We start from the raw sequence: 27,943 nt of genomic DNA on the forward strand, positions 1-27,943 counted from the left end.
TCTCATATCTGAGTAACTACTATTTCGTATTTATCCTTCCCTGACTTTTCTTTAGAGTTGAACAAATACATTTATTTAAACATACATATACTGTTTTGAACGTTTTGTACTTTCTATAAATGGACTCATACCAAAGCATTTTTCTGAAACTTCCTTTCTGGACTCAAGTACAAACGCGACCTCAAGTACAAATGTATTCTTGCCTGGAGAATCCCACGGACAGAGGAGCCTGGCAGAGCCCGCTACAGTCCATGGAGTCACAAAGAGTCTGACACGACTGAGCATGCGCATTCTTTAATTCATGTTGTCACTGATGGCCTGTGGGCCACGGGGGACAAGGAGGAGCTGCGGTCTGGGGGCTGCCTCTCTGAGTGGGTGCTGCTGCTGAGGCCAAGTCCACCTGTGATGAAAGGGAGAGGGGGCCCCACTCAAGAGGCTGCCATGGCCTCCAACATGCTTGGGTAGCCTGGGGGCATCAGGGCAGCCTCCCCCGCCGGACATACAGATGGCACACACTGACCCGTTCTGCAGTCCCCGGAGAGCAGCCAGAGGCAGACAGGAAGCCTGGTCTCTGCCCACTTTCTCTCCACCTCTTCTTCACCGTCCCCCAAGGGCTGCCCTGCACCCTTGAGCCTAGGTCTTCACCTCACTCCAGGCATCACAGACACGCCTCTCCCCTCCTCACCATTCCGGCTCTTTCCAGCCTCAGAGGCAGACTCAGCATCCAGGATCATCTCTGTTTACCAGCTCTGAGTTTTCAGAAACTTTGTCTCACTACAGATAAACTTATTTCACTAAACTCTCTGAGATGCTCCCAGTTTACACTGTCTGGGTTTCCAAATTCTCTCTTAGAATTTTGCTTTTTTAAAAAATTGAGGTGAAATTGATAGAACATAAAAATAACCATTTTAAAGCGAACAGTTCAGTGGTATTTAGTCCGTTCACAGAGCTGGGCAACCACCACCTCCCTCCAGTTCTGAAACATTCTCATCGTTCACCACGACGCCCTTGGCTACGTCTGCAGGATGGATGCTTGTCTGGTGTCCCCATCGACGTCCGGAAACTCCTGGAGGACGGGGAGTGTCAGTCATTTCCATTCCATTCTCCAACCTTGTTCAAAGTCACTGACAACACACGCTCAAGTCAACTAACTTGCAAAAGCGTGGTCACGTGGTTTCGAGTGTCTCCTGAGTCTATGCCAACTCCTTAAGGCACTATCGGTGTGCACCACTCATTACCAAAGTACCCCCGGGGTCCTCGCTGCAGCCCTGGCTGGGCACTGGTCGTGGGGAGCGAGGCCACATGAAAACCTCAGTGAACAGGGTTGGGAGGGGCTGTGCTAAATCAAAGACCTGTAGAGAGATGCAGGTGTACAAAGCCAGCCACTGCTGCTGTCATCAGTGGTGCCGACTCAGGGCAGGCTGGGAGGGGCTCGGGCTCCCCGCAAGTCAAGCCCACTGGCCCCCAACATCACAGTCCCTTTACACAGTACCAGCAGGACCCACACACACGTCTCTGTGATCCGACTGATCAGCTATTACTCAAGACTTGCTGACAATAGGGCTGAGGTCTCAGGCACCACTGCCCCCCTGCCCCACCTCCGCCCTGGAGCTGAGTCTCTTCACAAGGGTAAAAGTGCCCTCTCTGTCTAACCCGGGACCAGGAAGCAACATCTGTCACCCGGCACTGGCACCCAGAGTCATCAGCACAGCTAATTACCACTAATTGTAATATCGTTTCTGTCTCGCTGCTAATACATTTAGACTTGCTAATCAAATCAAACCATTCCACCTTGCCACGCTACTTGCCAATAAACATTTCTGCAAAGCAAGAAATAAATAACTCCAAAGCTTTGTTCTCTCCTCTCTGTAGCCACTTCCTGCAGAGACATGGCGGGGGTGGGGGGTCATTTATTTCTATCTGGGACCACAGGCACAGAAGGAATTGGAAGTGGAGCCAGCCTTTACTGTCTAGAGCTTCCAAAGAGAGAGGGAGACAAGGGAAGGCATACCTGGGGACTTGGAAGACAAGGCGGGAAGTAGACAGGGAGAGAGGGAAGAGGGGGAGGAGAGAAAATGTCCCTCTGGAGCGGCACGGTCTGTTCCTGTGCCACCTCCTCCCTCGCGGGGACGCAGTCTCCTGCCACCCCTGGCTGGACTGCTGGCTCCTACTCAGGACCCCCTCAGGTGTCTAAGCCCCCCTACTTCCACTCACCAAGTTGGGGTGCCCTGATCTGCCACCAGGCCTGCCTGCGAGTTTGTCAACGGCAGGGGCTCTGTGCTGTGGGTCTGTTTCCCCAGCATCTCACATTTCAGGAAACGCTCCCAAACACTCAACACACGGCCTCACAAGCAGAGAGGTGCCACTCTCCTCGAGGCGACTGAGGCTCAGAGGATGCTAAGCACCCGCCGAGCCACACGTGGCCAGTGAAAAGCACGACCTAAGAGTCAGTCCTGGGCCTGTGCTCCTCCAGGAAGGGGGCCAGGGAGGAGCCTAAACAAGAGCCACACGGGCAGCCACGAGGAAATGTGAAGGCCACAGAGCGCTCCCCTCAAGGACACGCTGGAGTCAGTCTGAGAATTCTGGAATGGAAACTGACAAAAGGTTGACCATGAACGCAACTTATAAATGCGTCCAGTTACTATAGCAATCATGCAGAAGAATTTCCTCGCCCTACACACTGCCCCAGTGCTGAGAGAGGGGCTTGCTCCAGGAGGGCAGGCGATTGCAAGCTCTGCCAGCCCCCTTCACCTCGGCAAACACCGACCCTGATTGCCCTGCCAGCCTCGAGAGCAGAGGCAGGGGAGAGGGGAGGTGGAGGCAACCCTCATCCGGGTCTGCAGGACTGGACCAAGATGCCTCCCTACCCCCAGGCCAGTGCTTTTGCCCAGAAGACAGCAACTGCCTGGCATCCCTGCCCTCTCTCCTTCCTGTCTGCTTCTATTTATCTGGTGGCAGCAGCAAGGTGGGGAGGGAATGAATGAAGCAACTCTGGCAAGGCTGGTGTGTGGAAGGGGGATCGAGGGGGAAGACGAGGGAGTAATAATAAACCCTGAGTATTGACTCCAAGCCAGCATATCCGCACCGTCATGTCCAGCGAGTCTGGGAGGTGGCTGTTGTTAATAAGGCTTTCCCGGTGGCTCCGCCAGTAGAGAACCCGCCTGCTAATGCAGGAGACACAAGAGAGGTGGGTTCGATCCCTGGGTCAGGAAGATCCCCTGGAAAAGGAAAGGGCAACCCACTCCAGTATTCTTGCGTGGAAAACTCCATGGACAGAGGAGCCTGGTGGGCTACAGTCCATAGGGTCACAAAGAGTCAGATCCGAATGAGTGCACACACATGCACACTGTTCACTTCAGTCCAGTCCAGGCGCTCAGTCGTGTCCGACTCTCTGCGACCCCATGGACTGCAGCACGCCAGGCCTCCCTGTCCATCACCAACTCCCAGAGTTCACTCAAACTTATGTCCATTGAGTCGGTGATGCCATCCAACCAACCATCTCATCCTCTGTTGTCCCCTTCTCCTCCTGCCCCCAATCCCTCCCAGCATCAGGGTTTTTTCCAATGAGTCAGCTCTTCGCATCAGGTGGACAAAGTATTGGAGTTTCAGCTTTCACATCAGTCCTTCCAATGAACACCCAGGACTGATCTCCTTTAGGATAGACTGGTTGGACCTCCTTGCAGTCCAAGGGACTCTCAAGAGTCTTCTCCAACACCACACTTCAAAAGCATCAGTTCTTCGGCACTCAGCTTTGTTTATAGTCCAACTCTCACATCCATACATGACAACTGGAAAAACCATAGCCTTGACTAGACAGACCTTTATTGATAAATTAATGTCTCTGCTTTTTAATATGCTGTCTAGGTTGGTCATAACTTTTCTTCCAAAGAGCAAGCGTCTTTTAATTTCGTGGCTGCAGTCACCATCTACAGTAATTTTAGAGCCCCCCCCAAAAAAAGTCAGCCATTGTTTCCACTGTTTCCCCATCTATTTGCCATGAAGCAATGGGACTAGATGCCATGATCCTAGTTTTCTGAATGTTGAGTTTTAAGCCAGCTTTTTCACTCTCCTCTTTTGCTTTCATCAAGAGGCTCTTTAGTTCCTCTTCGCTTTCTGCCATCAGGGCAGTGTCATCTGCATATCTGAGGTTATTGAGGCACACTGTTACTAAACCCATTTCACACACGAGGAGCCTGAGGCTCGGAAGGTCATCCAACAACCGAAAGGTTGGAAGCAGGGCTGCCAGCCAGGTCAGGGCAGCTCCAACCCACGTTCTCCCCGCTCCTGCACAGCGTCCTCCAGCAACCCCCTTCCTCTCCCACCTGGAATCTCTGAGCCACAGCTTCGGCCCGAGCGATATCCACACACAGGCTCAGACACGTAACTAAAACAATGAGAAGCACATCCTGCATCCGGTGAGGCTGTCGATTTTAATTAATTTCAGACTTTATGTGTCTCTGGCAATTATTTGTAACAAGGTTTACAGAGGGCATTTAAAATTAATTGTGATTTTTATCTAGAAATCAATGCTGATTTTTTTAAGTAGCTCATTAGGGGTGAGTATGTACTACAGGAGCAGCAGGCTCGGTGGCAGGAAGGAGGCACCTGGGGTGAGGGAGGAGCCGCCAACGGCAGACACCACAACTGCAACACAAGATCAAAGCCAGGGGAAGCAGGAGATGAGGTTCTGGGGGACAAAAGAGAACCCGATTCAGATGGGGCCAAGTGGGAGGAAACCCATTTAATAACCTAAAATGGGAAAAGGGAACCAGGCTCCTCTACTCCGTGGCCTTGGCTGGTGATTCTTGGGCAGGTGCAGCCACCCAGGCCACTCAGCCCGGGGAGCTCGGCGACCCTGACACCAGCGGCAAGCCTGGAAGAGCCGACACAGGGGACCAGGGACCCGGGCCACAGGGCCGGTGACGAGGACTCTGAGATTATCTTCTGCCCTTTCTGGGATCTTTTTTTTTTTTTTTTTTTTTAAGTTTTAAAAGAAATATGCGTTAAAATTCATCCTGAAAGGATCAATGCAGATGAACAGAAATGTCTCAATACATCAAATATAGGTGGAAACAGCCTGACACCAGACTATTCACCAACTGTTAGCCCTCCTTCCACCTGGACATAGAGGTCACAGGACTAGAATCCAGAGTCGTCTTCGGAGTTTAAATAATAAAACCGCTGATATTTGCAGAGGCTTTATAGCTAGTAAAGGTATTTGCTGCTTCCACTTTGCAGGCAGGGAAAATGAGGTTCAGGAAGTTTCCGTGTCTTACCCAAGTGTGTGAGATGAGTAACTGGCGCCGGGTCTCTCCCTCCAGGCTCCAATATCCTTAATCTTTCCCTGAGGTTAGCAAGGGCTGACAACCATCACCACCAGCATCACAAAACCACTGTCACCACCATCACCACCATGACCACCACGACCACCACCATTATCTCCACCATCACCACCAGCATCCCCACCACCACAAGAAGAAAAGACTCACTAAGGGCTGAAGAAGCATGCCGTCCATACCTTTCCGCTTGGTCAGGCGGCCAGGGAAAGGGTGACCCTCACCCAGAGCCCTGGTTCTCGAAGTCCAGGGGCCCCAGAATCCTGTGGGGAGTGTGCCTTGGGCCAGTGGTGGAGCTCCTGCTTCCACAAGTGCGGGGTGACGCCAGGTTCCTGCTGGCAAACGAGCTCCTGGGAGATGCAGATGCAGACGGTCAGGGGGCAGCCTCTGAGGACCCCGACTGAAGGCTCAAGCAGGGCCTGAGTCTTTGCAAAGTCTGGAATTACTAGTGGAGAGGAAGGGCCACCCGAGAGTTTAAAAAAACATATGTTACGTGGTCATTACACCTGTGGAAGTACTTCACACATACACTTATCTGTATTAAAACTCGCTCCACAATTTATCAAGTACATTTTTAAGGTGGCAGGATTACTTATCTTGTCGTTTTTCATTTAAAGTTTTAAATTCCAAGAAAAGTCATGTACCACTTCTGGCACCTGTGATTTCCCTCCCGAGTATCAGTGGTACCCGCTGGAGGCCAACAGAACGTAAGAGGAGCAGACAGCTTTCAAGAGCTGACCCGGGAAGCCCAGACCTACAGAGTGACATCAGATGTCACACAAATAACTGCCTGCAAAGACATGCTTGTTCTGAAACGTGGTATCTAAGCCTCACAGGTTTTAAAAGTAGCGTCAGCAGCATTTTGTGCCATCTTGTTATCAACTCTGGACGGGCTCCCAGCTGGGACACAAGGCACTCTGCTCTTTGGATGCCAACTTCAGGAACTTCTAGACTTTTAAAGCTTTCTGTTTCCTCTTTACACAAGCATCTTGTCCTCTTGTCTTTAGGATATAGCAGCAAGAGCACGTTCATCACATTTACAGTTTCTAAGGCTCATCCACTATCTAGTAATTCAAACGTCACTGCTGTGAGCCTGTGTGTGAGACACAGACTCGACTGAGCAGCACTGGCCCCTGATACACGTCTCTGCTCCTCCAGGGTGTAGTGGGCATGACATTTCCTCATAGAGACGTGTTGTGATGGTAAGTTAAACTGGAAACACTCAGACCTGCCACAGGAAGTGGCTGATGGTGAAAACCATGATCATCACTGACGTCATCATTGCTAAGTCGCTTCAGTCGTGTCCGACTCTGTGCGACCCCATAGATGGCAGCCCACCAGGCTCCACCATCCCTGGGATTCTCCAGGCAAGAACACTGGAGTGGGTTGCCGTTTCCTTCTCCAATGCAGGAAAGTGAAAAGTGAAAGTGAAGTCACTCAGTCGTGTCCGACTCTTACTACAGCCCACCAGGCTCCTCTGTCCATGGGATTTTCCAGGCAAGAGTACTGGAGTGGGGTGCCATTGCCTTCTCCGATGTCATCATTACAACCATTATTACCATTATTATCACCATAACCACCACAACCTTTACCACCACTAGCATCATTACATTAGCATCCTCACCATCCACTTTATCACCGTCATCACCAACTTCACCATCTTTGACATCACCCTTATCCCCATCCTCACTTTGTCACCTTCATCCCCACCCTCACCTTCATCCCCATCCTCACCACCCTCACCTTCATCCCCACCCTCACCTTCATCCTCATCCTCACCACCCTCACCTTCATCCCCATCCTCACCACCCTCACCTTCATCCCCATCCTCACCTTCATCCCCATCCTCACCACCCTCACCTTCATCCCCACCCTCACCTTCATCCCCATCCTCACCACCCTCACCTTCATCCCCATCCTCACCTTCATCCCCATCCTCACCACTGTCTCTGTCCTTGTCACCCTTTCTTCCCCATCACCATCACCACCACCACCACCACCACCACCATCACCACTGTGACCATCATTACCTCCAACCTAAATGAAGCCAGAGGTGTCTGTCTGGAGGGTAAGGATCTGCCCCGGGCTTTGGGGCATGAGCAGTGTCTTGTTCAAGAGAAAAGGGTCAGTCCAGGCAGGAGCAATGCCGTAGGCTAAGACCGGTGACCCGCGGGCATTTGGTATGTCTGGGAAACAGTCAACAGCTTTGTGTCAAGAGATGAGGTTGAAGAAGTGATCTGAACCCAGAAAATGAAAGGTCCAGTCTACTGACTACAAAGAATTTCTGAATCTTCTTCCTTAAGGCACTGACTTACAGACCGTGTTCCCTGGCGCCCAGCGTGTCTCCCACCTGCCAGTGGTCCTGGAGTTGGGCCAGAGGGCGGACCGTAGGCTGGGGCTCCAGGCCTGGCCCCAGCTTCAGCACAGCAGGTTCTCTGACTCAACTCACTGGGGCAAGAGGCTGAGGCAGACGTGAAGTTCTTGCCGTGGGCAGTGGGGACCGGGAGATGGTTTTTAAGCACAGAAACATCACGCAAGGGCTCTACTTTAAAAAGACAGCCTTAGTGATGGTATGGAAGACAGACCCTAGAGGCAGTTAGGAGGCTGCTGACCAGTGAACCAGAGGTGCAGAGGTGGAGAAAAGTGAGGGAAATATTTAGTAGGTGAAACGGGCGAGATGATGGTAGGGAGCTGGGGGTGGGGATGAGAGCTGAGGCCAGGAGCACCCAGAGAGATGGGTGTCTTGGAAGCTTCACAGTGGAGGATAATGGTCTGGCCTAAAGACACAGCAGGAGAACTCGCCTCTCTGGAGCCCCCACCATGCACCAAGCTCTGTGCTAAGCACCTCCCACCCTTCACTTGGCCTCATCCTTCAAGTTCTACAAGCAAGTGTTCAGATTACCTCCACTTCTCAGGTGAGTGAAAAGGAAGCTGAAGGATCATCAGTAACTTGCTCAAGATCAGGATGAACAAGAGTTAGAGAAGGGATCTGAGAGCTGAAACCACAAAGAAATTTTCAGAGTCAGAGTTACTGTAGAAAACAGAACTGCAGTTATCTGCACAAAAAAAAGAAAGAAAAACAAACGGAACACTGGCAGAGTCCTCCGAAATCTTCAAAATAATCCCAGCCAACTGCACATTTTTGTCCACTACTCCTTATGTCATTTTGTCGTCTGTGAGAGCCCAAACAACAAAAGTTTAAGAAATATTAATACCAATGCCAGAAGAAGAAGTCTCACCGAGAACAGTCTGCGGATTACTACTCTTCCTTGCACCTCGGGAGGAGCCTGGGTTGATGCTGGCAATGCGGACCTCACCCCAGGGCCAACCCAGACCAGCAAAGAACGGGAACCTAGCCCGAGGAACTACTCACAGAGCTGCCTGATTAGCAGATGGGGGGAGCCTTTCAACAGACATCCTTGAACCCTTTGGGTCAGGGGATGAGGAAGACTCGGACGTGGTGGGGGGTGGTGACAGTGACTCCAAGAAGCGGCCTCCCAAGCCCACAGGACCTCCTGTCTCTGGGTTCTCCTCCGTGGGGCCCATGGCACGGCTTTTTCACCCGTGAAACGTGACCTTCCAGTGGGTTAACGTATGCGGCAACAGCAGACACGCAAAAATGCCACCGTGTAACATGAGTGTTAGTGAGTGAAAGGACTCGGGGTATCGGTGCCGCATCTGCACTGACTGATCATCATAAGAGACAAAAGGGAAAGTAAACCACACACTGTAAGACTACAAGGTCCGGACAAACTACCATAAGCAGCTTACGTTGTTAATGGCCGTGTTTTTAGTGTCAACACCAAACTCTAGGAGAGTCTTGCAGCTGTGCCCGCCCCTTTGTAGAGCTGTACATGAAGCAGCCAACAGGCTTGGTGGACGCTTCTGCTGCATCCACGTGACCCACACCCACACCCACTCACGCCCACGCCCACGGGGCAGAGATCCATCAGGAGCCAGGAAGCCAGGGATACAAGCTCCCTGGAAGGTGATGGTGTCAACACTAGGGATCCCAGGGTCACAGGACGTCAGTCTGACGGAGGGGGCTAACCCTAGACTGTCTCCACTCGGGGATGACCTGCGAAACCCCGAAGGCTTGTCTCTGCCACAGGCCTGTCTAGGGTGTACAACAAACGTCCCACCCAGCAATCCCACTTCTGGATGTGTGTTCAAAGTAAGTGAAAACAAAGACCCGAACAGACACCTGTCACCCCACGTCCACAGCAGCTTTATTCACGGGAGCCGAAAGGCGGAAATGACTGCACTGTTGATCAAAGGGTGGACGGATAAGCAGGAGGTGGTGCATTCACGGGTCGGAATGTTATCCAGCCACGGAAAGGAACGGAGCCCCAGCACAGGCTGCAACATGGATGAGCCTTAAGGACGCTGCTCAGTGAAGTAAGTCAGGTACAAAAAGACAAGCATGTATGATCCCACTCAGATGAGGGACCGAGGGTCATCGGTCCCAGAGACAGAAAGTAGAGTGGTGGTTGGCAGGGGCTGGGGGAGGGAAACCAGGAGTTACTGTTTGTTTAGTAGGGACAGAGTTTCAGTTCTGGAGAAGAGGGTGATGGTGGTACCACATGGGGAACGTACTGAATGCCACTGAATCGCCCACTTAAAAATGACTGAGATGATACATTTTATGTAATATGCACTTTACCACAACAGAAAATTCAGTGTTACTTAACAAATCTATGCTGTTAAGAAAAGAACAAGCAAAAGTCCTCTAACTGTTCCTCCAAGATGAGCTCTGCGTGCCCCCGAATGGAAGGCGCAACAGTCAACGGTGAGGCCAACAGAGGCTCCCCGCCTACATCCAGGCCGGGCGGCCACAGGGGACCTGCCCCCGCAGGCCGGGGACAGCCTCGGCCACTGTCCAGAGCAAGGCAGCCGGGCTTTACCGCAGCCGGGGCACGATTCAGGTGGCAACGCTGGTGCCTTTCACCTCTGGGCACCGAGGACGTGAAGTGAGAATGAACGACCTTCCTGGAGAGGAGAGGGCTGTCCCGCGGCCGTGCTCCGGCCGGCGGCTCTGTGCCGCCGCTCACCACCTCCACGACCTCCACAACCTCTCTGACCTCCTCCACCTCCACCACCTTCCCCAGCTCCGTCACCGCCCCCCATCCTCCACCTCCATGACTTCTCCCGCCTCCATCACCTCTGTCAACTCCCCCATCTCCCCACCTCCACTACCTCCCTGACCTCCTCCACCTCCATCCCCTCCCCCTCCTCCCCTCCCCCATCCCCTCCCCCCACCTCAGCTGGGCCCCATTTGGCCCCTCCTGCAGCTTGCCTCTTGGCTCTGCTGGCCTCTGCGCTTGCACACTGCAGGAGGGCTCATCTGGGGACATGGGACAGCAGCCCCATGCGTTTTTCTGAGCTGGCCAGGGGGTGGGTGGGAAGGAGCTGCCAGAACCCTGAGCTTCACCTCCTTCAGGGCCTGCCTTCCAAAATGCCCTTGGTAAACGTGTCAGTGAGCAACCTAAAAGAGGGAGCCGTGGTCGGGTCACAGGACAGACTGCTGGGCCGAGTGGGAGAGGCTGACTCCTGGGCAGAGGGGACTCCACTTGGCCTGGTGAAACCCCCCACGTGCAAACACCCCAGCATCCCTCACTCCCAACAGGAGCTTGTCACCTCCTGGGGCAGTGGGCTCTCTCCACACACTCTCTCCTGATCCTTAGAAAGTGCTAGAGGTTAAGCCAAAATTCAGCTCCATGTAACTCCCTCCAGCCCCACACCCTCTGCTGTCTTAGGAAGGAAGCACCCAAGCCAGGGGAGGATTCTGCAAGAGTTTGGACAGAGCTGCCTGGCACAACAGGTTAGGACGGCACTGCCCTGCCTGCCGAGTCAGAGCAGAGGCTCAGGAGGACGGTGGTGATGGGAGCAGAGTGATGTGAATGAGCCAGGGCCTGAACCAGACTCCGCGAGCTGGGCAGGGGGGCCAGCGGGAGGGGAGGGAAATGGGCAGTGGGACCCCCACCCATAATCCAAGGAAGGCGTGACTAGCTCCCACTGGTAGACACAGTGGGTTAATGTCCACCCAGAACCGCAGAATGTGACCTTTGGGAATCAGGTCTTTGCACATATAATTAGTTGAGATCATACTGGATGGAGGGACCCAAAATGTAATGAGTGGGCTCCTCGCAAGAAAGTGAAAGTCACTCAGTCGTGTCTGACTCTTTGAGACCCCATGGACTATATAGTCCATGGAATTCTCCGGGCCAGAATACTGGAGTGTGGAGTCTTTTCCTTCTCCAGGGGATCTTCCCAACCCAGGGATAGAACCCAGGTCTCCCACATTGCAGGTGGATTCTTTACCAACTGAGCCACAAAGGAAGCCCCCTTATAAGAAGGGAGGACACAGACTCAAAGAGAACTCAGCCATGTGGAGACAGAGGCAGAGACCAGAGGGAAGCCGTCTCGAGCCCAGGAACACCTGGAGCCCCCCGAAGCCAGAAGGGGCAGGAAGGACCCTCCTCTGGACTCTGGAGGGAGCACAGCCATGCTGGCGCCTTGATTTCAGACTTCTGGCCTCCACATCGTGAGGGAGTACATTTGACCCTCCTGCCATAGGGCGCTCTGTTACAGCGGATGCAGGAGCCTCACCCAGCAGACACGAGAGTTAACACTCGGGAAGGGAAGTAGCCAGCCGAGGTCCCCGGGCTCAGGAGCAGCCAGGCTGGAAGGTCCCTTCCCTGGCCCTGCTTCTGCTCCTTGCCAGCCTCCTCCACCCGCATCTAGAACACCTCCTACCTCTACTCACAGGCCTGCTGATTACAAGGAAAGATCTGTAAACGTCCCCACTTCCGCCGTAGCCAAATTAGTGTCATTACAGGAAAGAAGTCCAGATAAAAATACCCAAGCCCAGGGCGTGCCAGGGAGAGCTTCAGCCCATCCCCAGGGCAGCCTGCAGCACCCGATCAAGCTGGGCAGCCGCCCACCTTCCAGGCCGGGGCCACCGTCCCCCTCCTGCCGGCCAGCACCGAGCCGTGCGCCGGGCACCCCGTTTGCCTTTTACATCAACTAAACAAAGCAGAAGAGATGCGAACACAGCCTTGGAAAATCGGGTCAGCACATTCCTCCCTCCAGTCGCCAAAGAAAGTCAGAGTGGGGGGTGGGGGAGAGCTGGGGGTGGATAAATTACTGTGCCCGAGTCCAGCTGCACCAGGATGTAATAAAATGTGTTGCTAAGATACAAGTGCCAAAGAAGTTCATTAAAGGACACTTTCAACCGAGCTGCCAGACTCTTCTCCCTTTAAACGCTGCCTATTTGGTACCGTCCCTCGTGTTTATAATTAGATCCGCAATATGAGAGTGCGGCCTCCATTCAGGCCCACTCAGCAGACTCATTAATAAACTAACTTCAACAAGCCACGGGGCTGCGGCCAGGGCTTGGGAAGCCGGGGTTGGGGGTGGGGGTGGAGGTAGGGGGGTGTGGGCAGGGGCAGGGGGGCGGGGCTGTTTTTATTTACAGAAATAGATTTGAGGGCCACTTCTTTATCTAAATGAGGAGTGACGACTCTTAAGGAAGCTCAACGGCCCTCCAGCACCACTACCAACTGTTCTGTTCTAACAGCGCTGGGGGCTCCAGGGTGGGGGTGTTGGGGGGAGCAGGCGGCTCAGGGCGGGGGGCTCCAGGGCGGCAGGCTCGCTGGACCTCAGGGCTCACCATCAAGACTCACCCCGGAGCTCTGAACGTCAGCATCACGCAGGAAATGACTAGGTCACGCCCCAGCCTGATGAAGCTGGCGGACAGACACCAGATCCCGCTGGGAGGTCAGGACAAGTGCCTGCTTCGGCTGGGCCTGAACGATGAGGGAGGAGCCAGGTGTCCAGGGCCTGGGGAGGGGCCGCAGAAGGGCGATCAGAAGAGGTGGGTTTGGTCCAGCCTGTGGGAGTGTCCTTCAGGCCAGCGCATTTAGAAAAAGCCTGAATGTTCCGCCCACATCTAAACTGCAGATTTCTTCTTACATGGGTTTCTGCCTCTCTTGGGGAGAAGGAAATGGCAACCCACTCCAGTATTCTTGCCTGGAGAATCCCGTGGACAGGGGAGCCTGCAGGGCTGCTGTCCATGGGGTTGTACAGAGTCGCACACAACTGAAGCGACTTAGTATGCATGCATGCATTGGAGAAGGAAATGGCAACCCACTCCAGTATTCTTGCCTGGAGAATCCCAGGGATAGAGGAGCCTGGTGGGCTGCCATCCATGGGGTCACACAGAGTCGCACATGACTGAAGTGACTTAGCAGCAGCAGCTGCCTCTCTTGAAAAAAAAATGTAAAAGGCAGGCTGCCTGGGGCCCATGCCACTTGACAGGGATGCTGCTGGGCCTGGCTGTCCCTGGGCCCAGGGCGCTCACCGGTGCACCCGCAGGGTCAGGGTCTTCGGTCCTGCAAGAGTCAGGGCACCTCAGGTGGTGACTGAGCCAGGACAGAACTCCAGATGAGCCTGGGCGTTTCTGAAGCACAGAACCTCAGCACCAGCCCGGTCTCCCATCCAGCCGCAGCTGGTGCCCCCTCTTTACTATGAGGTGCTGGATGGGTGGTCAAAGGTCTCAGAACAAACAATTCAATCCCCAGGCAGAGCCCTCGGGAAGAGAATTCTCTAGGCTGGGAGCTGAAATCCGCCTTCTGAAGGTACCTCCCAGGTTCTACTCTACATTCTGTCCCTTGAAAGGGCAGCTTTGGGACTTCTACGGTGGTCCAGTGGCTAAGACTCCACTATCCCAGTACAGGGGGCACAGGTTCAATTCCTAGTCAGGGAACTAGATCCCACATGTTGCAACTAAGACCTGAGGCAACCGAACAAACAAATATTAAAAAAAAAAAAGAAAGAAAGAACCATTTTTTGTTCTTCATGGCGACCAGTCAGTGGTTTAAAGGCAGGGGCAAGCAGTCTGGAGAGGTCGGTCCCCGCCCTGTTCCATCTACTCCGGGACCTCCTTGCTTAGCTGTCACTGATTCGCCTGGCCACACTAGCCTCGACTAGAAATGCCCGGCACAACCCGTCTCAAGGCCTTTGCAGAGGCTGTTCCCTTTGCCTGGGACACTCTTCCTGCAGAGAATCACGAGGGTCCACCCTCCAGCTTCTTCTGTAGGCCTTGAGCCACGCCTGAGGGCCCTCTCGACCCCCTCCCTCTGCCCACCCCCTCTGCCGGAGCGCCCATCACCTTCCCCCGACCCTGGGACTCACCTATGGTGTTTCCTGCCTGTTATCTGTCTCCCTTCTAGGACTGTGAGCACACCTCTGTCTACCACCATGTCCCCAGCACCCAGCACGGAGCGGGTGCCCCGTGGCATGTGCCAAATTGTCACACTCGGCCCTCAGCGGAGGCTGCTGCCCTCACCATCTGAGCGTTCTCTTCTGCACATGCCACTGGGCACGCCCCGGGAGAAAACGCCCAAGAGCCCGAGACGCAGGGCTCTGCCCCGCTGTTCCCTTCCAGCCCCAGACGCCACACCTGCCTGGCCCCCAGGTCCAGCTCCTACTCTTAGCCCCAGGCAGGGGCTCCCTGCACAGTGCCCGCCGCCCAGCGCCTGCGGCTGTAACAATGTCCAGGGCCCCCCTGACCTCTGTCCACAGCAACACGGGCGACTGTTCTGCCCAATCTCCTGTCCATGCAGAACAAGCCCAGGGAAGGACCTTTCTGAGCCTGTGTCCCCTTCACAGTGACAGCTGGGAGAAGGAGGTTGGGTGATATAAGCAGATAGGGCTCGGTGAAGGCTGTCAAACTAGCTTAAGGAATAATCCCACGTTCATCTGGGTGCATTTATCACTCCGAGACGCATTCATCACAGGGGAGAGTTGGTACCACTGATTGCAGGGAAGGCAGCTTGTCACTGGGTAACCTGCATCTCACATTAAATTCTGGATCACAGTCTCTAATATGTATATATTTTTAATTGCATTTTCAAGTTCATTTACATGTGCAGATTGGCTTTCCGCCTGAGTGACATCAAAGGGAAACACAGCGCCCTCCCTTCCTCTCCCTGCTCCCCCCCATCCCTGCCTTGTTTTCTTTCCTGGGGCAAAAAGCTTCTCCCCAAGTTGATGATGGCATCCCCCACGGACAGCCTGCAGGTATGCAGCCCCCAGGGAGGCCCCAAGAGACACTCCACATCTGCCATTTCAAGAAACTTTCTGAGGCCTCCACCCAAGAGATGGAAAGGCAGCCATCATTTCCCCTGAAGACTGAGGTACACCCCCCTCTCCGAATTACTGTCTTTTATCACCTTTTCTATGTTGGAGGGTGATTTGGCAAACCCTGACAGAAGCTTTTCTGTCTGTGAATGCTTCTTTACTTCCAAGAGCGGAGTCACATGCAGGCACGGACCTTTCTGCAATTTACCTCCACCTACAGATCAAAGGTCAATCTGATGGAATAAATACGTGCCATAAAACAAACAGTTCCGAGCTCCCCTCAGCCCTGCTGTTGGCACAAGGACATCATGTGTGGGACCCCGGAACGTCTCACCCAGCAGCCGCTCGTGTGGGCAAGCCACCTCTGAAACAGCAGCAAACAGAATTCAATGGCTTAACAACAGTGGGCTTCCCGTGGGGCTGCGCTGCGGTCAGGAAGACGGGGCACCCTGGGGCCCCCGAGTGCCATCACCCGCCTGACTCAGGGCTGAAGTTTCAGCTGGGAGAAGGGGGCTTGGGGAGGCACCCTGCAAAGGCCTCATGGTCTCGCCTACCCTACGCTTTACGCCGTCAGAACACGTCTGGGGGACTCATGCCCTCAATCTCTACCAAATCCCAAGTTTCGGGCCCAATCCCAGCTGTGGACACACACAAATCCCAGCTTTGTCCACGGAGACAAAGCGCAACTCGGGGCTTCTGTGCCCACAAAAAGCCACAGGTGCCCGGCTACTTACCCAGGCAGTATCGTCTCGGGGACACCACCAGATTCCTGCTTCTCATATGACTGTTAATATCCTGTTGATAACATCTCCCTCTAACAGCTGTCCCACTACAGGCGGGAATCGCACCCAGCACGCAAGACACGTGCCCTCACGACCCTCAGAACAGCCCTGCCCGGGAAGCAGCATCACCTCCATTTTAAACCAAGAACCCAGACAACCGGCTCTTCCTAGGCTACTGGGGGCTGATGACCACTCAACCCTGAACAAAAAAAAGAAAAATACCCCCATGGATATACTTCTTTCTGCTGCGCTTTAACAAGATCAACACAGGTGCCAAGCAAAAAAAAAAAAAAAAACTAAAAGCAAATGCAGCCCATCTGAGACCTCAGGGACGCCTGCCGGTGGCACTCAGAGGTCATCAGGGGAAGGAAGCCGCATCAGCAATTTCTCACCACACTCAGGAAACTGCAACACTCGGGAAACAATAAGTAATGAACCCAAAGGGTGGGGGGTACCCAACTCAAGGAAGCATGTTCGTTCCCTTGGAGAACAGAGGCCATTTCAAAACGAGAAGATGCCTCCCCCTTAACAAACAACAGCAATAATATTAAGAAGAAAAACTGAAGCAGCCAAGCAGGGAGGGGCTCAGGCCACAGCAGGATGAGAGGGCAAGGCTGCAGGTGAATTCGCTTCGGGGTCAAGTCCAAACCTCCCGCCATGGACTCAGCTTCTCCACTGCAGAGACCCCTCTCTGCAGCCAGCCTGCCCCAGGCTCCCCACCCAGGTGCCCGGCCCCTCCAACGTTCCACGACCTTCCACCGCAGCGTGAAGCTCCCACTCGTCATCACCAATGGCTGAGAACTTGCGGGCGGTTCCCTCTGACGTCCTAACTCCATTTTGTTTTACCGGGACCTGCGCCCAGGCATGGCATGACTCCAAACTCTTCGTATGCAGAGCCAGAAGGGCTGTCCAGCATAGGGGCTAAGACTGTGAGGCCACGGTGACGCCGAGCTGACCCTTGGTCCTCCACTTGCCAGCTGTGTGACCTCGACTGGCCACTCAACCTCTCTGGGCTTCCGCCACCTCCCAAACAAAAAGGCAGGACCCCCTAAAGGGCGGGGCGAATAGGGACCCAGTTGGTCAATGGAGGCCACTGGCAGGGCTTTGCCCAGGGTCAGCATCAGATGGGAAAGCTGTGACCTGTGACACCCAGGTCCCAGTTGTTGAAGACTCGCCACGGCCACAGCTTGACGTCTCGTGCCATTTAATCCTGGCGGGTGCTGCGTCCGGGCTTCCAGAGCGCTCCCCACACGCCAGCACGCGGCTGCCTCCCACGCTGAGCTGCTGTTATTTCATTTTACAGCCCTCGAAGCGCGGAGCTGGGTTTACAACTCCAGCCTGCCCGTTGTAGAGCCTGCGTTCAACCCGTTTCTTACATGCCTCTCGGAGACAAAGCTGAAAGCCTTGTGAGGACTTCCCTGGCAGTCCAGGGCTTAAGATTCCACGCTTCCACTGCAGGGGGCACAGGTTCGATCCCTGGTTAGAGAACTAAGATCCCGCAGGCCACCGGGTGGCAAAAACAACAAACAAACAAAGCCTCCTTAGTGGGACGAAAGAGACTCAGAGACTGCAAGGAAAACCAAATCCAGGGTCCTATTTCCTTAAAAGCTATAAATTCCAAACAGGGTAGCGGAGGTGAACAGTAGCTGCCCTCCTCCCCAGAAAGCTGCCTGTTTCCCCAAATTCCTCCCATGTCCGGGGCAAGGGTCTCAGAGCGCAAGTCAACACACAACCCTCAAACTCCCCGTGTGTGACCTGAGACGCTGCCCCTGTGGAAGGGCCCCCACCATGAGCGCGGCCCTGTGATAGGTTTTAACGGGCAGACCAGGCGGCGGCCACGTTCAGCATCACTCACATGAGTGGGGTGAAAACCTGCAGCGAGCCCGCGATTTGGTCCTGGAAAGACAAAGGCGCTGGAGAAAAACACTTGCTAAACCACAGAGCTGATCATCGTAGCCAGCAGCTCTAATGAGGCATCGTGGGATTACCAAAGTTATTATCAGAGTCATCACGGTGAAAAAAATTCCAAGTTAATTGAAATCAATGGTACCGTTCCGACAGCAGATGTTTTAAGAGGCTCACGCATCAAAGTCGACTCCCTGGACTGCGAGAGAAGACGCACCGCCATCGTCCACCTCCACCAGGAGTGATGAGCAGCAAGGCCCCGAAGGAGGACCAGCAACAGAGTGAAGGTTCCAGCCCTGCAGGCACAGGGTAGGGTGTGGCAAGCGTGTCCTGGGGCCACCAAGGCCGCCAACTCGTCCTGAGTCATTTCAGTCGTTTCCAACTCTCTGCAACCCCTTGGACTGTAGCCCCCCAGGCTCCTCTGTCCATGCGATTCTCCAGGCAAGACTACTGGAGTGGGTTGCCATGCCCTCCTCCAGGAGATCTTCCCAACCCGGAGATCAAACCCAGGTCTCCTGGCAAGAATACTGGAGCGGGTTGTCATTTCCTTCTCCAGGGGATCTTCCGGACCCACGTCTCTTACGCCTCCTGCATCAGCAGGTGGGTTCTTTACCACTAGCGCCACCGCAGCCAACACATGTCTCTTCCAATCAACCCCTTCACTCTGCTTGGTGGTTTAGATACACTTGCTCATCTATGATCTGGACTCAGCAACCCGGCAAGGCAGCTTCAACCACTGCACCCGCTTCACAGAGGACGCACGAGGACCTGCTGGAAGCTACTCCGCCAGAGGCAGGGGGCTGGGAGAGGAACTCTGCTGTGACCTCCAGCCCTCTGCTCTCCCAGCCACGCCGTGTTCTACTCCAGAGGCAGGGGGCCAACTAGAGGCGGGGCAGGGGCTGAAACAGAGGGCACCCTCTTGGGGCCCCCAGCCACCTGACCTTGGGGAGCTGCCCTTCTCTGACCTGTGCCGCAAGGAAAACCCACCTACCCAGCCTGAGCCAAGTCATGAGATGACCCCAACAAATCACATCGTATGTATCAAAGAGGTGTCGGAACAGGCTCGCTGGAGAACACGGGTGCGGGACACAGCCGGGTGCTGGGTGTGCGATCGGACTCTTGCTTCTCGCAGACTCGGACATCACCTTCTCAGGGCGACCCCGGGCACCTCATCACAGCACATCGCCACTGGCTGAGCCCGCTGCGAAGGCTCTCCTGTGCAGAGAGCTCATGGGACAGGTCACGGGGGTTACATCTGTCTCCCCAACTACCTGTGAAACTGGTGGGAGCAGAGACCCAGTGAAACAAGTTTGGAAGGGTGAAGCCTCACACCATGAGATGTCGCTGTTACTAACAACATCACCCCCGCACCCCCACCAGGCAGGGGCTTGTGAAATGCTTGTGGAATTAAACCGAGCTGTTTCCAAGAGGTGCCCAGCACACAATGTCAAGGGTAACAAGCAAGCGTAGCATGCTCAGGAGCATGCCCACGAAGCATGTTTCTCCGTGTTACACATGCTGCGTGGGCACAGACTGCAGCCTACGAACACCCCGGAGCCCGTGCTGCTCTGGTCCACGTGCCCGGAGCGGGCAGAAGAGGGGTCATGGTCTACGAGCCTCACACCTGTGCTGCAAAGTTTCCCCCCAACAAGGAGGTGTTGCTTTTACACTAAAAACTTTGTGAAAAACAGAACTCTCCCTGAACTCCTAATGTTATAGAAATGATAGGAAGAATATTAACTGCTGCCTCCCTCAGTAAGATTCTACTTTAGCGGGAGAAAGGTAAATTATTTTTCTTCAACAAATCCTTCCTTTCATGTTTGTAATATAATCCTGGACAAATGATCAACTGATTTTATATACACTGCATAGACACCGTGCACATTTACCGGCACAGATCAATATGACCCCTGAACAACGCAGGTTTGAACCGCACAGGTCCACTTGCACACATACCTTTTTCACTAGTAAATACTGCAGTCCCACGTGATCCACGGCTAGTTGAACCCGAGGATACCGAGTCCTTGTCTTATGTGGAGGACTGACTATATGCACAGTGTCTGCATGGAGGGTCATCACCTCTGACCCCCTTGTTGTTCAAGGGTCAACTACACTATTCCTTATTATACAATTTATAGTCTAAATAAGATCAGTAATAAAAGTGCAACCATGTGTTATGTACACACATACACACTTTTCTTCCTTAAACCAACTGAGCAGAGTTGCCCCAAGTCACCTTCTAGAAGCTTCTAGAAACGTCCCCCACTCATTTCTCAGCTGTAAGGAGCTCTGCGGAAGGCAGGAGGAGAAGGGTCAGCACACTGCCCCCTGCCTTTAAGCCTGTCATGTGCCGGTCACCCAAGTCCAACAGCCTCCTCTCCACATCACACATGGGTGTCACTGTCCCTGCAAGAACCTCCCAGGAGCTCGTTCGGCCGGCCAGGCCACACAGGGAGTGAGTTCAGTCCTCCTTCACCCTCCTCCCAACTTCCCTCGTGGCTCAGATGGTAAAGTATCTGCCCACAATGCAGGAGACCTGGGTTCGATCAGGAAGATCCCCTGGAGAAGTGATCGGCAACCCACTCCAGTATTCTTGCCTGGAGAATCCCATGGACCGAGGAGCCCAGGGGACTATAGTTCATAGGGTCGCAAAGAGTCGGACACAACTCAGCGACTAACACACTTTCTCCCTCCGCCTCCTCCTAAGCTGCCCTAAAGCCCCAGGTTATCTCCCAGACCTGGCATACAACCCAGGAGCTTTGCTCGGCGTTCAGTGTCTTCCTGGCTCCAGCCCCAGCCTGCCCTCTCTGCTGTCTGCCTGTCTCTCTCTCTTCCATGCTTCAACTGCTGGAAACTCGCCAACACCTGCAGGTCTCCTTGGGCCATTAGCCCTCAGCTGGGACACCAGCTCCTCCCGAACATGACCCCAGGCTTCCTGGAAGCCCCTTCTCCCCTAGGAAGCTGTCTCTCATCTCCAGGGGCCTGCACAGCATGGTTTTCACAGAATTTTCTGGAATTCCTTTGACACATGGTCATCTATACATCACTCTCTTGTGAGGTTTCCGAGACCAGAGGAGCTGCTAGTCTTACTTCTGTGCTGCTCATTCCAAATGCAGGATTTTAAAAATCTGTTTACTGCACGCCTACAGAGGACAACTCCTGGGACTCCTCTGGGGCTGGTTGCTGGTCCCCGCCAACCCGCACACCCATCTTCTTAGTCAACTGCCCGTTCCACCAACACGCATCCAGCACCACAAGGCACTGCTCTCAGAACCTGGGGGAGGGGCGGAGAGCACGGCCCCCACCCCTCAGGGAGCTTCCGGTCTAGCAGGGACAGTGCGCTTCCATGAAAAGATGAAGACGGTAATGGCCGGTGGTCTCCAGAGCAGAAGATGCTCGTGGTACCTGAGGCCCCCTGCTGCAGAGCAGCCCAGGAGCAGCACTGTGGGGGGCGCAGAGCAGGTGAGGGTCCCAGCGCGGAGGTCGAGCAGGGGCGCAGGGCCAGCCCCCCACAGAGCAGCGGGAAACCACCAGAAGGGCTTCCACAAGGAGCACTGTGATCTCGATCCAGTTTCAAGACGCTAACACTAACGGAAGATGAACCAGAGAGGCACAAGGAAATGTAGTGCACTGTTCCCAAGAGCCTGGGGGTGGAAACCACCCAAGTGCCCATGAGCTGGTGAATGGGCACAGGACGAGATCTCCCGTACGATGGAAGGTCATTCAGACATAAGAAGGAACCAAGTCCTACACGCTACAACTTGGGTGGAAACATTCTGCTCGGTGAAAGCAGCCCAACAGACAAAACCACACGATGTGACTCCACTCATGCGCAAGTGCAGAACAGGCAACTCTACAGCAACAGAAAGCAGACCTGCAGACAGAGAGTGAATGAGCGGATGCCTGCGGCCTGGTGCGGCGATGGGAGGGGTGAGACCCAGAGGCTTTCTCACTGACAGGATGAAAACGTTCTAAACATTTTTCCTTAGTTTTCATTAGAGTATAGTTGATCCGCAAGGTTCTGTTAGCCTCTGCTGTGCAGCAAAGTGAATCAGTTACGCTGCTTTTGTGGTTCAGTCGTCGCTAAGCCGTCTCCAACTCTTGTGACCCCGTGGACGGTAGCCCGCCAGGCTCCTCTGTCCATGGGATTTCCCAGGCTAGAATCCTGGAGTGACTTGCCATTTCCTTCTCTAGGGGATCTTCCCAACACAGGGATGGAACTCACATCTCCTGCACTGGCAGGCGGATTCTTTACCAACTGAGCCACCTGGGAATCAGTTATATATATATATACTCGCTTTTTTTCAGATTCTTTTCTCACACAGGTCACCACAGAGCACTGAGTAGAGTTCCCTGTGCTACGCAGTAGGTCCTGATTAGTTATCTGTTTTACACATACACCTCCCTCTCTGGTAACCATAAGTTTGTTTTCTGCATCTGTGACTCTATTTCTGTTCTGTAAAGAAGTTCATTTGCACCAATTTTTTAGATTCCACATATAAGCAACATCATATATGTGTCTTTCTACTGATTTTTCAGTATGACGATCTCTAGGTCCATCTGCGTTGTTCCAAGAGGCATTATTTTGTTCTTAGAGACATCACTTTACCAACAAAGGTCCATCTAGTCAAATCTATGGTTTTTCCAGCAGTCATGTATGGATGTGAGAGTTGGACCATGAAGAAGGCTGGGCGCCAAACAATCACTGCTTTTGAACTGCAGTGCTAGAGAAGACTCTTGAGAGTCCTTTGGACAGCGAGGAGATCAAACCAGTCAAACCTAAGGGAAATCAACCCTGAAAATTCACTGGAAGGACTGATGCTGAGGCTGAAGCTCCAATACTTTGGCCACCTGATGCAAAGAGCCACTGGAAAAGACCATGGTGCTGGGAAAGATTGAAGGCAGGAGGACAAAGTAGCAACAGAGAATGAGATGGTTGGATGGTACCACTGACTCAATGGACAAGAGTTTGAGCAAGCTCCGGGTGATGGGGATGGACAGGAGAGCCTGGTGTGCTGCAGTCCATGGGGTCGCAGAGAGTCAGACACGACTTGGCTGCCAAATAACAACGGCTGGGTAATACCCTGAAGTAATACTCTGGCCACCTGATATGAAGAGCTGGCTCACTGGGAAAGACCCTGATGCTGGGTAAGACTGAAGGCAAAAGGAGAAGGGGGTGGCAGAGGGTGAGATGGTCAGATAGCAACACCAACTCAATGGACATGCGTTTGAGCAAACTCTGGGAAATAGTCGAGGACAAGAGGAGCCTGGTGTGCTGCAGTGCATGTGATCGAAAAGAATCTAACATAACTGAGAGACTGAACAACAATATTCTGAAAATATTCTAAAACTGATGGTGGTGATGGGCTGCAAATAACTGTGAAGGTATAAAAAATACTTAACTGTACACTTTAAATGGGTGAAGTACGCAATATCTGAATTCTATTTCAATAATGTTTTTTAAGTGGATGCAGTGAGAAGGCTACTGCAATCTTCCAGTTAAGGGATAATGGGGGAGGGACCAGAGGGGTGGACAGATGGAGGGGAAGAGAGACTCCAGGAAAACTCGGCTTGGATAGAAGTGTGGGTCCTAGAGACTGGCTGTGGAGGGGGTTGAGGGGGGAGTAAGGGGTCACAGCCAAGCAGGGGGCACTTGGGGAAAGCCAGGACTGAGCCCCTGCTGTCTCAACCCTGTGCTCATTTCCAGACTAAGAAAGATGGAGACGGCATCAGTTTTCTCCTTCCCATGTAAAGGTGCTATTTGAAGAATGACATCTTGAACTCTAGGTGAGGAAGACTGACATTTAGCCTCCTGGATTCGCGCAGACTCGGGGTCAGAACCTGAAGAATGGAGCATCCTTTAATGGAAGGGTTGAAAGCAACTGGGAAGCGTTCAGAATAGACCCACCCTGCAGTTCTGTTCGGCGAACGCTTCCACCGTGGGACCCTTGGGTGTCCACCGGAGCTAGTGAATCACAGTGAAGGCGTGCTTCAGCGCCTGAGCGAATGCCACACACATCATACCTTTCAAGAAGACATATTTTTATTGCTGCGCTTGAGGACAGCCCCTCGGAATCCAGAGTTCATCAAATCGATGCATCGGGCAGCATGCAAGGCCTCAAGTTCACTGGGCAGTGGAGTGGGGGGGGAGGGGAGTCTCTCTGCCAGACCAGCATGCCCTGCAGTTCATACCGGAGGTCTTCTCACTCCAAGGTGAAGCTGAACTTGCATGAAGATGCCTGCTTCACATGGCGTTTAAGTGTTGTGCTGAGAACTCCAAAGAGGAAGGAAAAAAAAAAAAAAAACACCCTGTGGTATTTATGATGGGCCTGTTATTTACACGGAAGTGCTTGACAATTTAGATAAAAATGTTACTGCCTCTCTGCATGTGCTGCAAATTCATGGCGTAAAACCACTGGAGCAACTAATGGAGTCTTCACACATCATATCTTGTTAAAGACGAGGGGTCCTTCCTCCACGGGGGTCACAGCCCAGTGGTGGGGGGGCCACCCCCGGAATGCAGCCTGGCCACCGAGGGCTGCTGACCACTTTTTTTAAAAAAGAAAAAACATGAACTCTGTTTTCAAATAGCCTGGCTATCAAGGGCTACTGACCAACTCCTACAGCTTCCTCTTTTTAAAAAAAAAAAAAAAAAGTGAACTCTGTTTTCAAACAGCAAGGTCCTACAGATGCTGGTTTCCCATTTATCCCCTGGTCCAGCCATGGTGGAAGAAACGCTGGACACTAACACACAATTTCTCTCTACTTCTGACCAACGAACAACTATCTACTCCTAGGAGTCCTGGAAAAACATCTCCAAGCCCTCGTCCGTGTTTCCAGAAGTAACTGAAAAAAATTCCAGGGCCAAGGGCACAAATGGGAAATTGATGGCTTGGCACCAAAAGATACTACTCGCTGCTATTGTATTTCTAACAAATGTGGATAATGAGGTCATTCGTCCATTTTACTATGCAGTTCATCACCTTCACGGGTGCACTTTTAATTGAAACTTAACCTTTATATGCCATCGTCCAAGCAGCAGCAGGACAGAAACACATCTCCGCAGGGGAAGATGGTGTGAGTTTCCTCCCCAAGCAAATCTCTCAAGCAACACTACCTTACTTTTCTGTTGAGTTGAAAGCAAACTCTGAAACACTACTGGCTTTTTCAGCTCTGATCATCCATTCCAGCTCCTTGGGCAGGTGCTGGGATAACCAAGCAGAGCCCATCACCCCTCTTGGAGAGACCCCCAGTGCAGCTCTTAATCACCTCCAAGGGCTCATTCCTCCGACCCTTTCCCCAGCCAAGCTGCCAATCTCCACCAAACTCTCCCAAGGAGACAGAGGTGAGTAAATGTTAAGTCTACCAACTCATTTCATAGGTGACCTCTGAAAGATTCCACCGCGGAGCTCGGGAGAGCCGAGGCAGCTTTATTAGCATGCTGCACCACGGCCCCAGCTCCCTCCCTCCCTCTTTTATGAGCCCCTGCTATATAAAATGCCACAAAGGAGAAAGGAAAAACAACACGCTCACAGTGACAAACACAAGTTCCGATGGCCAGGACAAACGCCGGCCGCTCCCCAGACGTTATTTTTAGTCATCTCAGAGGGAAATATTTTTAAAAGGTCAGGGAACAAAAGTTTTCCTTGTTCTCTTTCTTCCTTTTTTTAAACACACACTCACACACACAAAAAAGATGGAGGTACATTCCGTTCAGCAGCATCCTTCTCCGAGTCCAGATTTAAAGGCAAAGGCAGAACGGAGTAGGACGGCTCCTCCCCGCACCCCCCCGCCCCCACCAGCGGCACCCGCAACCTTCAAACACGATTTTCAAATGTTTCTCTCCCCGGCCTCATCTAAATTCAGGCATGACAGATAATAAATAGCTACTCATTTACTATCATCATAAAAATTTAAACAGCCTGGAAATAGTTGCTACAATACAGAAAGGAGCAAACCTAAGCTCCGAAAAGCCACTCCAAATAGTACAACTATTGCCACGTATTGTACAAGCACACATAAAGAGACATTGTTGCGAGGAGAGCTGCCGGCTCAGTGGAATTTTCTCTTTTAAATCTTCTACTCGGAGCAGAAGAGTCAACAACTTGCCGTTTTACCCAGTGGGGAAAAAAAAAGGGAGCTTAGGAACCCTCAGCTATCACAAGGTACGAGATTTGGTGATGGATTTTTTTTTTTAAGTATCTGATTTGATTTCACACAGTGATTAAACATCTTTGTGCTCAGCGCAGAAGGGTCTCCCAACCCCTCCCCCTCCAAAAATGGCATCAAAGCAATCAAAATGGTAATGCCGGGCCTGGGTACCCTCCCCCCGCCCCGCGAACTCCCCGACTTCGCCGGAGCCGCGCGCCAGGCGCCCCCCCCCCGCCCCCCCCTCCTCAGACGGGAATGGAAGCTTCCACTCCCGGGCGGGGGCGCGCGGCCCGGGAGGGGGGCCGCGGCACCGCGGGAAAGGGGTTAACGCGTTCGTCCCCACCCGCGCGTCCAGCCCGACGCCCCCGACCAGGCGCCGACCCGCGGCCACAGCCGTCTTTCTTTCCGCAGCCCCCGGCCCCCTCCTCCTCTTCTGCACGCCCCCCTTCCACCACTTTGCAACTTTAAAAAGACTCGAAACGCACACCCGGCCTCCGAGTTCTCCCTCGCCGGGGTCGCCGCCAACCCCCGCCAGCCACGTCCACGTCTCTCCCCTACACCGACCATCCCTCCGGGGAGGCGGGGGGCTTCGGATCCGGCCCGCCCCCGACCCGGAGTTGAGAGAGCGAGAAGGGGACCGGATCGGCGGGCGGGGGCGGGGGCGGGGGTGGGCGCGGTCCAAGTTTGAGGCTGACGCCGGCGGCCGGCATTCCGAAGGAAGCGCGATCGAAGGCCCGTGGGGCGGGAGGGGGGGCTCTGCGAGGCGGGGCGGGGGGAGCGGGCCCGCGGGGCGGACAGAGGGAGGAGAGGAGGGGGCCGCGGGGACGGAGCCGGCGCCCCCGCCCCCGCCAGCCTCGGAGCCCCGAGAGCGCCATTGGCTGCGCAGCTCAAAGTTCTCGGCTTGGGAAAGGGGCGGGGGTGCAAGTGTGGGGAGGGGGCGTGGGGGGAGGGGCGCGGAGGGGGAGGGGCGGGAGCGGGGAGGGAGAGGGGGCGGGGCGCGCGGCCGGCCGCGCTCCGGCGGCGGCGGCCTCTGTTCGCGGTGCTGAAACCCCTCCAGCGCTGAGCTCCGCTCAACTAAGTCACAATGGACAACTTTTCCTCACCAAGGGGGCCGGGAGGGGTGGGCTGCCGGGCCCCCGTCCCCATCCCCATGGCGAGCAGCTCCTCGAGGGCCCCAGTGGACACCCGGTGCCCGGAGACTCAAAGTTGGGCAGAACCGGGGGGTCCCGGGGGCGCCTTTCTTTTGTTCCCCGGGAGCTGGCTGGCGTCAGGTTCCGAGAATAAAAGTGATGCCGGAGAAGTGGGAGGGGAGGGGGGAGCCCGGAGGAAGAACGATTTCTTTAAATTAAGATTTGTGCCGTAAAGCTCCCCCCCCCCAAAAAAATCCACTTCCAAGGAGTTTGGTGTCCAGGCTCGAATGACCACCCCCTCTCTCCGCACCCTGACGCCCGCGGGAGGCCGGGGACGGGGGCGGTTGGGGGGGGGGACACCGAGCGGGAGAAATGTCCACATTCCAAAAACATGTCCACCAACTCAAAATGGACGCCGGGCTGCTCGCCGCCTTTTAAGGGCAGCTTCTCTCCTTCGGCCACGGCGGGAGCCGCGCTGCCCCCCGCTTCGGCCTCC

The 27,943-nt window shown here is 53.9% G+C and overlaps 1 protein-coding gene and 1 long non-coding RNA gene across 5 annotated transcripts in view; both read right to left on the minus strand.

Moving 5' to 3' along the window:
* PHF21B (PHD finger protein 21B) overlaps positions 1 to 27,943 on the minus strand; it is an 89,009-nt gene that overhangs the window by 59,486 nt on the left and 1,580 nt on the right. The window lies entirely within an intron of this gene.
* LOC139183271 (uncharacterized) lies at positions 4,412 to 26,988 on the minus strand. 3 transcript variants are annotated; one of them, XR_011566896.1, is made up of 3 exons: positions 26,805 to 26,988; positions 5,519 to 5,686; positions 4,412 to 4,687 (listed from the first exon to the last, which is right to left on the minus strand). It is a non-coding gene; the product is annotated as an uncharacterized lncRNA (long non-coding RNA). The 3 variants fall into 3 exon arrangements; XR_011566897.1 differs by lacking the exon at positions 26,805 to 26,988 and adding an exon at positions 7,367 to 10,367; XR_011566895.1 differs by lacking the exon at positions 26,805 to 26,988 and adding an exon at positions 6,171 to 7,023.

This window comes from Bos indicus, chromosome 5, assembly GCF_029378745.1.
Source record: "Bos indicus isolate NIAB-ARS_2022 breed Sahiwal x Tharparkar chromosome 5, NIAB-ARS_B.indTharparkar_mat_pri_1.0, whole genome shotgun sequence".
Lineage (NCBI taxonomy): Eukaryota > Metazoa > Chordata > Mammalia > Artiodactyla > Bovidae > Bos > Bos indicus.